This window comes from Nannospalax galili, unplaced genomic scaffold, assembly GCF_000622305.1.
Source record: "Nannospalax galili isolate Female #2095 unplaced genomic scaffold, S.galili_v1.0 scaffold325, whole genome shotgun sequence".
NCBI lineage: Eukaryota > Metazoa > Chordata > Mammalia > Rodentia > Spalacidae > Nannospalax > Nannospalax galili.
This window is the reverse complement of record NW_008355159.1, coordinates 1036095-1044652: the sequence shown is the minus strand read 5'-3', so window position 1 is coordinate 1044652 and position 8558 is coordinate 1036095.

The following is an 8558-nucleotide window of genomic DNA, read 5'->3' as shown; positions in this document are numbered from 1 at the left end:
TGAAATGGAGATCTTTTTTAAAGGTTAAAACCTCATTTAATTTTATGTCTTATAGGGTTTATACTGAGTACAATATTGTATAACTATAACAATTCAACTGTAAACCGAAAAATTTACAGCCAATTTTGAAAAAGATGCACCTTAGCTCAGAAAATTGTTATTGAATATGTCAATGGTGTTGTAACGAAGTGCTTCTTCTAAGTATGTGGTTATTAAATAAATAATAAACCGAAAAAAATATAGATGGAAGACTAGAGAGATGGTTCAGCAGTTAAGAGCAATGGCTGTTCTTGCAGAGTACCTGAGTTCAGTTCCCACCACCCATACAGTGTCTAGCAACTGTCTGTAACTCCAGTTCCAGTGGATCAACGCCCTCTTTTGTAACGAAGTGCTTCTTCTAAGTATGTGGTTATTAAATAAATAATAAACCGAAAAAAATATAGATGGAAGACTAGAGAGATGGTTCAGCAGTTAAGAGCAATGGCTGTTCTTGCAGAGTACCTGAGTTCAGTTCCCACCACCCATACAGTGTCTAGCAACTGTCTGTAACTCCAGTTCCAGTGGATCAACGCCCTCTTCTGGCCTCCATGAGCATTGCATGCATGGGTCCACTTACATGGAGACAAATCACATACACATAAAATAAAAATAAACAAAAAAATAAATTAATTTCCCTAAGAGAAGAAAATCATCCATAGTCACCAAACTAGATGTAAACTACTGCGAAATTTTCTATGTTTTCTTCTTATCTTTTCTTCCTGCACAGGAAAGGAAGTTTTTTTGTTGAATGCCTATTACATGTTTGACGCTGAGCGCACAAAGTGGTGGAAGCTTGGTCTCCACCTCAAAGATGGGAAGCAGTGGCTCAAATCACTGATGTATAGGGTGAGAAGTGCAAGAATAGCTACTTGAGGAGATATAAGGAAAACATGGAAGAGGAATGATTACCTTTTTCCTGGCCTGTTACATTCAAGGTAATACATAGATGGTGATTAAGAGTCAGCCAGGTGAGCAGCGGCCACACTCTAGACATGGGGAAAATAACTGTTATTCTCAGGTTCTTGGGAAGATTACTGGTAGTTTAATTGACACCATATCATGTAATTGAAACAACTCTATGACGGGTGTGTGTGTGTCTGTGTGTGTGTGTAGGTTAGAGGACAATTTGCAAGAGTTGGGTCTCTCCTTCTACTACCATGGGGGCTCTGGGGATGGAACCGAAGTCGTCAGACTTGGAGGCAAGCGCCTTTACTTGCTGAGCCATAATTTTTTTCTTGGTCTTTTCTTGGAGGACATGGACTAATCATCATGTATTGTTTGCCCCCTAACCGAATGACTTTAAATGTCCCTATGTGAAGGTTACCAATGATTCATTAAGTCAGTATGCCAATTATTACTACTCCAGTGAGACTGGGCTATATGTACAAAGTGGGGAAGAAGGCAACAGTATAAAATTTCTTCATAATTTCCTCTATCAAGAGAAATAGCTGTCTGGTTGTGGATAGTAGACACAGTCCTTGTTCAACAAGCAGTACTATGGGAGTTCTAGGAAAGGTATCTTATAGCTGACTGAAGGGATTAGGGAATTCTTTCTGGAACAGTGATGTCTTCAACCTCTCTTCGTGGCTGGGTGTGTAGCAAGCATGAACAAAAGGAAAGGTTTAAATCTCACTTCAAAACTCTGGAAGGTGCTTTAACATCTAAATTCCACGGGGAGGGAGGGGTGTCTAAGAGTCAAAGGGCAGGGATGCATCTCACTTTCCCTTTCTCTGGAACACATACAAAACCACCCATAGAGTTAGTGAGCTGTGCCATGAAATATGGGATGGCCATAAATGAAATTACAGAAGAATTACTTCCAAAGGTTTCACCTTGAAACCTTAACTCCTACATTGTGAGCACGCCATTTATTACCACTGCTGCTGGGAAAGGGAGCTGTTAGTGTAATGCAGACAAGAGAAGCTCAGCAGTCTAAGGAGTAGAAAATGATAAGATTTATGGTGGGAATAAAACCCTGAGCAAATTGCCCCTTGTTAAATGTGGATGTTGGGTCCATTGTTAAAGAAGTTCACTCCAAGCAAACAGAAGTCTTTCTGGAAAATTCTTTTCACTACTCTGTACCTTTATTTCTCTTTGTAGGATAGCATGTTAAGTGGTCTGTTAAGATTGGTGAATGGGAAGAAGCTTCATTCTCCTTTAGGTTCCTTGGTTCAATTGTCCTTTTGCCCATTTACTCAGGACTTCTTCACTTGGGTGACCTCTAAGATAGTGATGATGCTCATGAATTTATCACAACTGTAACCCTCATTTTCTTCTAATTAATACTCAATGGCATTTTACTGAGGACTTTTTAAGGCTGGAGACACAGTGATGAACAAGAGAGAACTTGTCCTTTCCTTTGTGAGGGCTACCTGAGCTTGACCTCTGGACCTTCGACGAACAAGAGAGATATTGTCCTTTCCTTTGAGAGGGCTACATGAGCTGAACCTCTTGACCTTTATATGTCTGAATATGTGCAAGCAGCCAGGCTAATCTTGGCACTAAGAACTTGAGGTCCTGTAAGATCTCTCATCCTCTGCCTATTTTAGGGAGAGTTAAAGTTCTCAGAGGATCAGAAACATTAAGGTTCTCTTCTGACTTCTTATCATCTACCTCTACCACTGACAAGCAAATGACATAAATGAACTAGACCAGCACTGTCCTAAAAACTGTAACAAGAGAGATGCTACATATCTTCACTGTCTGATATGGCCACTAGCCATAGGGGGCTACTGAGAACTTGCATGTAGCATACCTCATATTCCCATTTGACAATGCTGTTTTAAATCTTGGTTTTCTCACCTAGAAGATGAGGTGAACAGGCTGGATATTGGTAAGGTGTACTTATCTAAAAAATACTACAATTTCTCCCCATTTTGAGTTGACTATTCAGCAGTATGAACTCTAATCAGGGCTAATGTAGCAGGTGCTATCAATGCTCCGTATACCTTACCATAGTTGACGATTCTTGTACATTATGAAGGCATCTTACCTCAAGAAACTATAACATTTCCCTTTCTGGTTCTCATCATCTTTAGGAGGGGCTATCAATGCCTTCAGGAACAACACTCAGCTATGGTAAGTAGGAGTTGTATTATAAATACCGTACTTCCCTTGCCCCACAAGTGGCATGTGCTAGGCATGTTCTATAAAGTTCCTCTGAATCCCCAAGCTGGATTAAGCTTTAGTCACTCACAGTGGTCTAATAGTAGTACCTTTGTTGGCTTCCTTCCCTTTCCTGTCTCACATCCCTATTCTCTTACAATTGCTTTCTGGGATTACCTCCTGAAAAAAACCACTGCACCCCTATCCTCTTCTTAATGTCTGCGTCTGGATAAATGTGACCTCAGATAGTCAACAGTCCTGTACATTGATGGTGTTTCAGGATACTGTCCTAGGAATGTTTGAATAACTTCTCTTTCTCATATAGATCTCCCTGTATTGACCAAAAAGTAGATGCTTAATAGTGTTCTTAAGTTTGTCCTGTCACACAGAACTGCAGACATAACTTCTTGGCATTTTTTCCTTGTCCTCCCAAACATACTACCTCATGTGAATTGGCACTTTGGGCTACGTTTTGGTCTGCATTAACACTTCTATTTTAATGCTAGTGCCCACTCTCAGTCTTCATCAGGCTGAGCTCCTGGTCTCATTTTCTCCTAATTGCAATAAGATGCCCCAAGACATCTTAGGCATGGTGAGTCCTTGGTAGGTGTAAATTGTTTGCTGCTGTGGAAAACACTTTGGGTGGGAACCTTCCAGAATCTGACAGGACGTTGTTCCAGATGTCAGAAATCTAGCGCCAAAAATTAAAAATGAGTTGCAGTTACTAAACTGATTATGGTCTGGTATTTCACATAAAGAGAGAAATTTCAGGAATAAGAAAATGTGAAATATCTGGAAGTGAGCCAGAGAGTCAACAAATATATGATTTAGCAGTGTTCTGTAAGATAGAAGATGGATTACGACCACTGACAAAATCATTTTCTAGTGTCATATGAGGGATTAGAATTATAGGAAGGATACTGAGGACCCCCTTATCCACCCTCTATTCTCTATTTATGAATAAGGAAAAACTGAAACGATAGTGATGAAATGAGTTATTCATAGACACACAGATAATGAGCTGAAACTAAAACAAAGTTCAGTTCTTTTTTTTTACAACCATGAAGCATCACTCTTAATCTTTTTTGTTATCAAAAGTCAGTGACTCCAGACTAATGAGCATTGCTCTTAGACACATCACCAAAGAAGACAGGAGAGTTGAAACAACCAAGGAAGCCATGTGTGGACACCCTCAGAGTTGATTCTTGGCTGTGCAAGATGACAGGAACCCACATTTGGTAGCTCCTCCAGGGATGAGCTCAAGGGTTGGCATGCAAAATATACTACATTAAAATTTTATTCAGTACATGGAAACAGCATGAGAAACAGAGGAGTATTTTAGGACTCTGTGTTAGGCCCTCGGAGGTATAAATCAGCTATGGCCTCGGGCTCTGTTCTGAAGCTGTTTCTAACAGAAATAGTGGTGACAAGGCAGACAATAAACCAATTCAAAGTATATAAAAATGATTACCAACTTTCTTTCAGCAAATACTAAGTAGATCCCTGGAATGTATCTAGCAGCCCTGTCATCTCTAGAATTCTCTAATAATTCCATGAATGTGAATTATATCTCATTACAACACTCATAAGTTTTTTAGAGTTGGAGGTCATATTTTTATTTATTCGTTTATTCATACACTTATTCAACACATTTAGAGTGCCTACTATGAATCACTAGAGATGGAAGAGGTTCTAAGTGAAGCAAAAGAGAGGTTACAAGCTGCCTCAAACCTGCCAGTGCCTTCCCATCTTAGTCCCAATACAAGCCAAGTCCTTATGACCATCTGAGACAGTCTGGTTGCTTAATATTCTCTGGTTGGAGGTGGGGAAAACTGCTATATCAAATGACCAGTTTCATTCAGTTCACCTAAAGTAATTAGTTTACTCATAAATTAATTTATTCAACAGACATTTATTATTGTATTTCCATCAGAAGCTATGCTGAAAACTGTGGTGTTGGTAGAAAATTATGTTGACTAGTTATCATGAACCGTATTGTCTATAGAGAAGGACTCCAGCAGTATATAGGTTGGCATATATCTAAATAAAAGCTCTGTGATAAGTCCTCTAAAAATAAGGCATAGAGAAAAGAAGAATTGAAAGACCTAATGTATATTGAGGGTGAGAGACAGCATCAATAGAGAAAGTCATCTTTACATTGAAGCCTTAAAGAAGGAAAGGAGCTCAGTTAGCCAGAGGAAAAGGTAAGGGAGGAGATTTTTCAGGAAAATGGAACAGACAGACAGCAAGGTCTCAAACCTGATATCCTACCCTTGAGATTTGGATGTAGCCTGAATCAGATATGCTTATAAGCCACTCTGTCCTCAGGCAACCTGCCAAAGCAGGCATATGGGAAGGGGAAGTTAAAATATAAAGAAGATCTCTCGAGGTATAAAAACTTCAACATAGAAAAATTCTGGGAAAAATTACTCACAGTAAGCACATGAAGTTGTCTGCCCCAGAGGCAGACAAACACACACAACACATCATCATTGTCATCATCATCATCGTCATCATCACCACCATCATCATCAAACTTGAACCAACTTGGATGAAAAGAAGTAGGTGAGATCTACTTGTGTTTCTATGGAGTATGAAATGTGAACATTTCTCTGCTTTCTTTCTTGGCTTCTCTAGGATTTTACCCCATAAAAAGATGACCCCTGTTCTATTCACACTGATCTTAGAACTAGAAGGATATCCTACTTTTTTGGTTGAAGTATCTGAAGCTGTACTTTTCTAATTTATATGGCTATACTATAATTGTTTTATTTCTTAATACATTTTAAGGAAAACAAACTATGGCACATTTTAAAAATACTTTAAAAATTTTAAGATTGGTTTTGTTTTTGAGAGTAATTTTAGTTCCATAGTAAAAGTGACAGGAATGTACTGGGATTTTTCCTATGTGCACCCTGTTCTGACACACACGGGGGCTCTCCCACTATCAATACTCCCCATCAGAGTGGTGTATTTGTTACAACAGAAGAATCTGCATTGACGCATCATTATCACTTGAAGTCTACAGTTTGCATTAGTCTTTGTTCTTTGTGCTGTGCATTTCATTCTAGGGTCTGAAGCAAATAAAAACATAGTAATAAATGTGCTGGCTATTCCTCACCCTTCAAATGTGCTTTTTCTGTCCTTTGCCCTGGTTTGTGCCAGGAAAGACAGGCTGTACCATATAGGAGTCCCTACCAGCTGAGTTCTGATTGAAATGGAAGTGTCCAGCAGGTGATCATAAGGCAGAAAGAGAAAGGATTTGAGGCTATTTCTTTACCAGTCTTTACACTTTTGTCAGTATGTTGGCTGTGATTTGGACAGGATCAGATTCATCATCAGACCTCTAGACCTCACATTAGGACCTCAAATGCACACCTTAAGCCTTTTTCTTCATTCCTGACTGATTAGGTACATTTGACTCTTGAACCAGTACTTTGGATGACAGACTGTTGAAGCTTGGTATGCTGGGTAGTTTTTGGAAACTTTGTACAAACTAAAGTTACCTGGGAAGAGGGAACCTTAGTTAAGGGATTTCCTCTACCAGATTGGCCTGTGGGGCATTTTCTTGATTGGTAATTGATGTAGAAGGGTCTAGCTTGCTGTGTGTGGGATGTCATCCCTGGGCAGGTGGGCCTGGACTGTATAAGAAAACTGACTGAGTGAGTCAGGGGAAGCAAACCAGTGAGCAGTGTTCTCTAAGGTCTCTGTTTCAGTTTCTGCCTCTAGGTTCCTGCCTTGGCTTCCTGCAACAGTGGTGGTAAGCTAAATAAACCCTTTCTTGCCCAAGTTGATTTTGGTCAGTGTTTTATCACAGGAACAGAAAATGGACTAGGACACTTGGCAAGGACAAATTTTGATCCTCGAGATTCTAAATATAACGTCAAGGCTCCGTTAGGTTTATTTATTTGAAAGATACCTTTTAGCTGGAACTTTTTCCTGGTTTCCTGTTTTTAATGTTTATTTTATTGTTTTTAAAGTCTCTCTCTCTCTCTCTCTCTCTCTCTCTCTGTGTGTGTGTTTGTGTGTGTGTGACTCAAAAGTGCTGGTGCCTGTGGAGGCTAGAGGCATCAGATTCCCTGGAGCTGGAGTTACAGCTGGTTACAGGTGGAGTTACAGGTGGTTATGAACTGCCATACTTAGGTGCTGGGAACCCAACTCAAATCCTCTGCAAATGCAGTATGTGCTCTTAATGCTTAGCAATCTTTCTTGACTTCCTACTTCTAGTGGGGTTCATTCCCTGATTTACAGACTGCAAGTTTCTCTTCCCAGCTCTTTGTTTCAACTGGGGATGTATTTCTTAATTCTTGGTCCGGAAATTTTCTCTCAGTTTTTTGAGAGGCCTCTTGATGTCTTTAATGAATCCTGCTTCTTCTGTGGGATCTTCTGAGTAGACTGAAATTCATTTCTCCAGAGCCCTGCTGATTATATGCTTCACCTCTATGGGACTAACTCTGTCTACATCCTTTCTTGTTTACATGCTATTACTAAGGATAATTGAGTACTTTGGTGGTTTCCTCAAATTAGCTCCTCTAAGACCTCTCCCTTTCCAGGACTTCTAATGTTTCTTTTTCTTTTTAAAACCTTTGACCTTCAGTTCAGTTCCTTTTGATGCGGCCCCCTTTCAATCCTTATCTCTTCTATGTCTTTTGATGCGGCCCCCTTTCAATCCTTATCTCTTCTATGTCTATATTCAGCCCTTGTAAGACATTTCCTTTCCTACTCCAGCCCCTCAAATCCCTGTTATCATTGAACTTTAGGCCTCCTGCCCCATAAGGAAATTGGTGTTCTCAAAGAACTCAGTGTCCTCCAATGGGAACTATCTGGGGCTCAAAGGGAAAAAGAGCTAATTGAAGACAGGTTGAACACTTTATCCACCAAAGTGTATACTAAAGCACTCAGATAGCTGCTCAGTATTTCCGAAAGACCCTTCACCTAAAATTTAGTTCACGACATCTACAATATTACATATCAGGCCAAAAGAAAAGCTGAAAAAAATCTCTTCTGCAAATATTGGTCAAAAGCATTAGTCTTCACATTGAGCAGGTAACCTTAACTTTTTCCATCTGCCACAAATAAAATTAATAAAAAATACAAAGTGGAGGCACTGAAAAGACAGCTCAGTGGTTAAGAGCACTTGCTGCTCTTGCAGAGAACCCGGGTTCAGTTCCCAACACCCATATACCAGCTAACAATTATCAATTAACTCCAGTTCCAGGGGATCTGATGGCCTCTTCTCATCTCCAAGGATACTCCATGCACATGGTGCACTTACATGCATACAGGAAAAACACTCATACACATAAAATAAAAATAAATAAAATATTTTTAAATAAACTTACAAAAATCAGTAGTAGCCTATAAAACAATAACAAACAATCAGAAAATAGTCAAGAAAACCCTCCCATTCACAC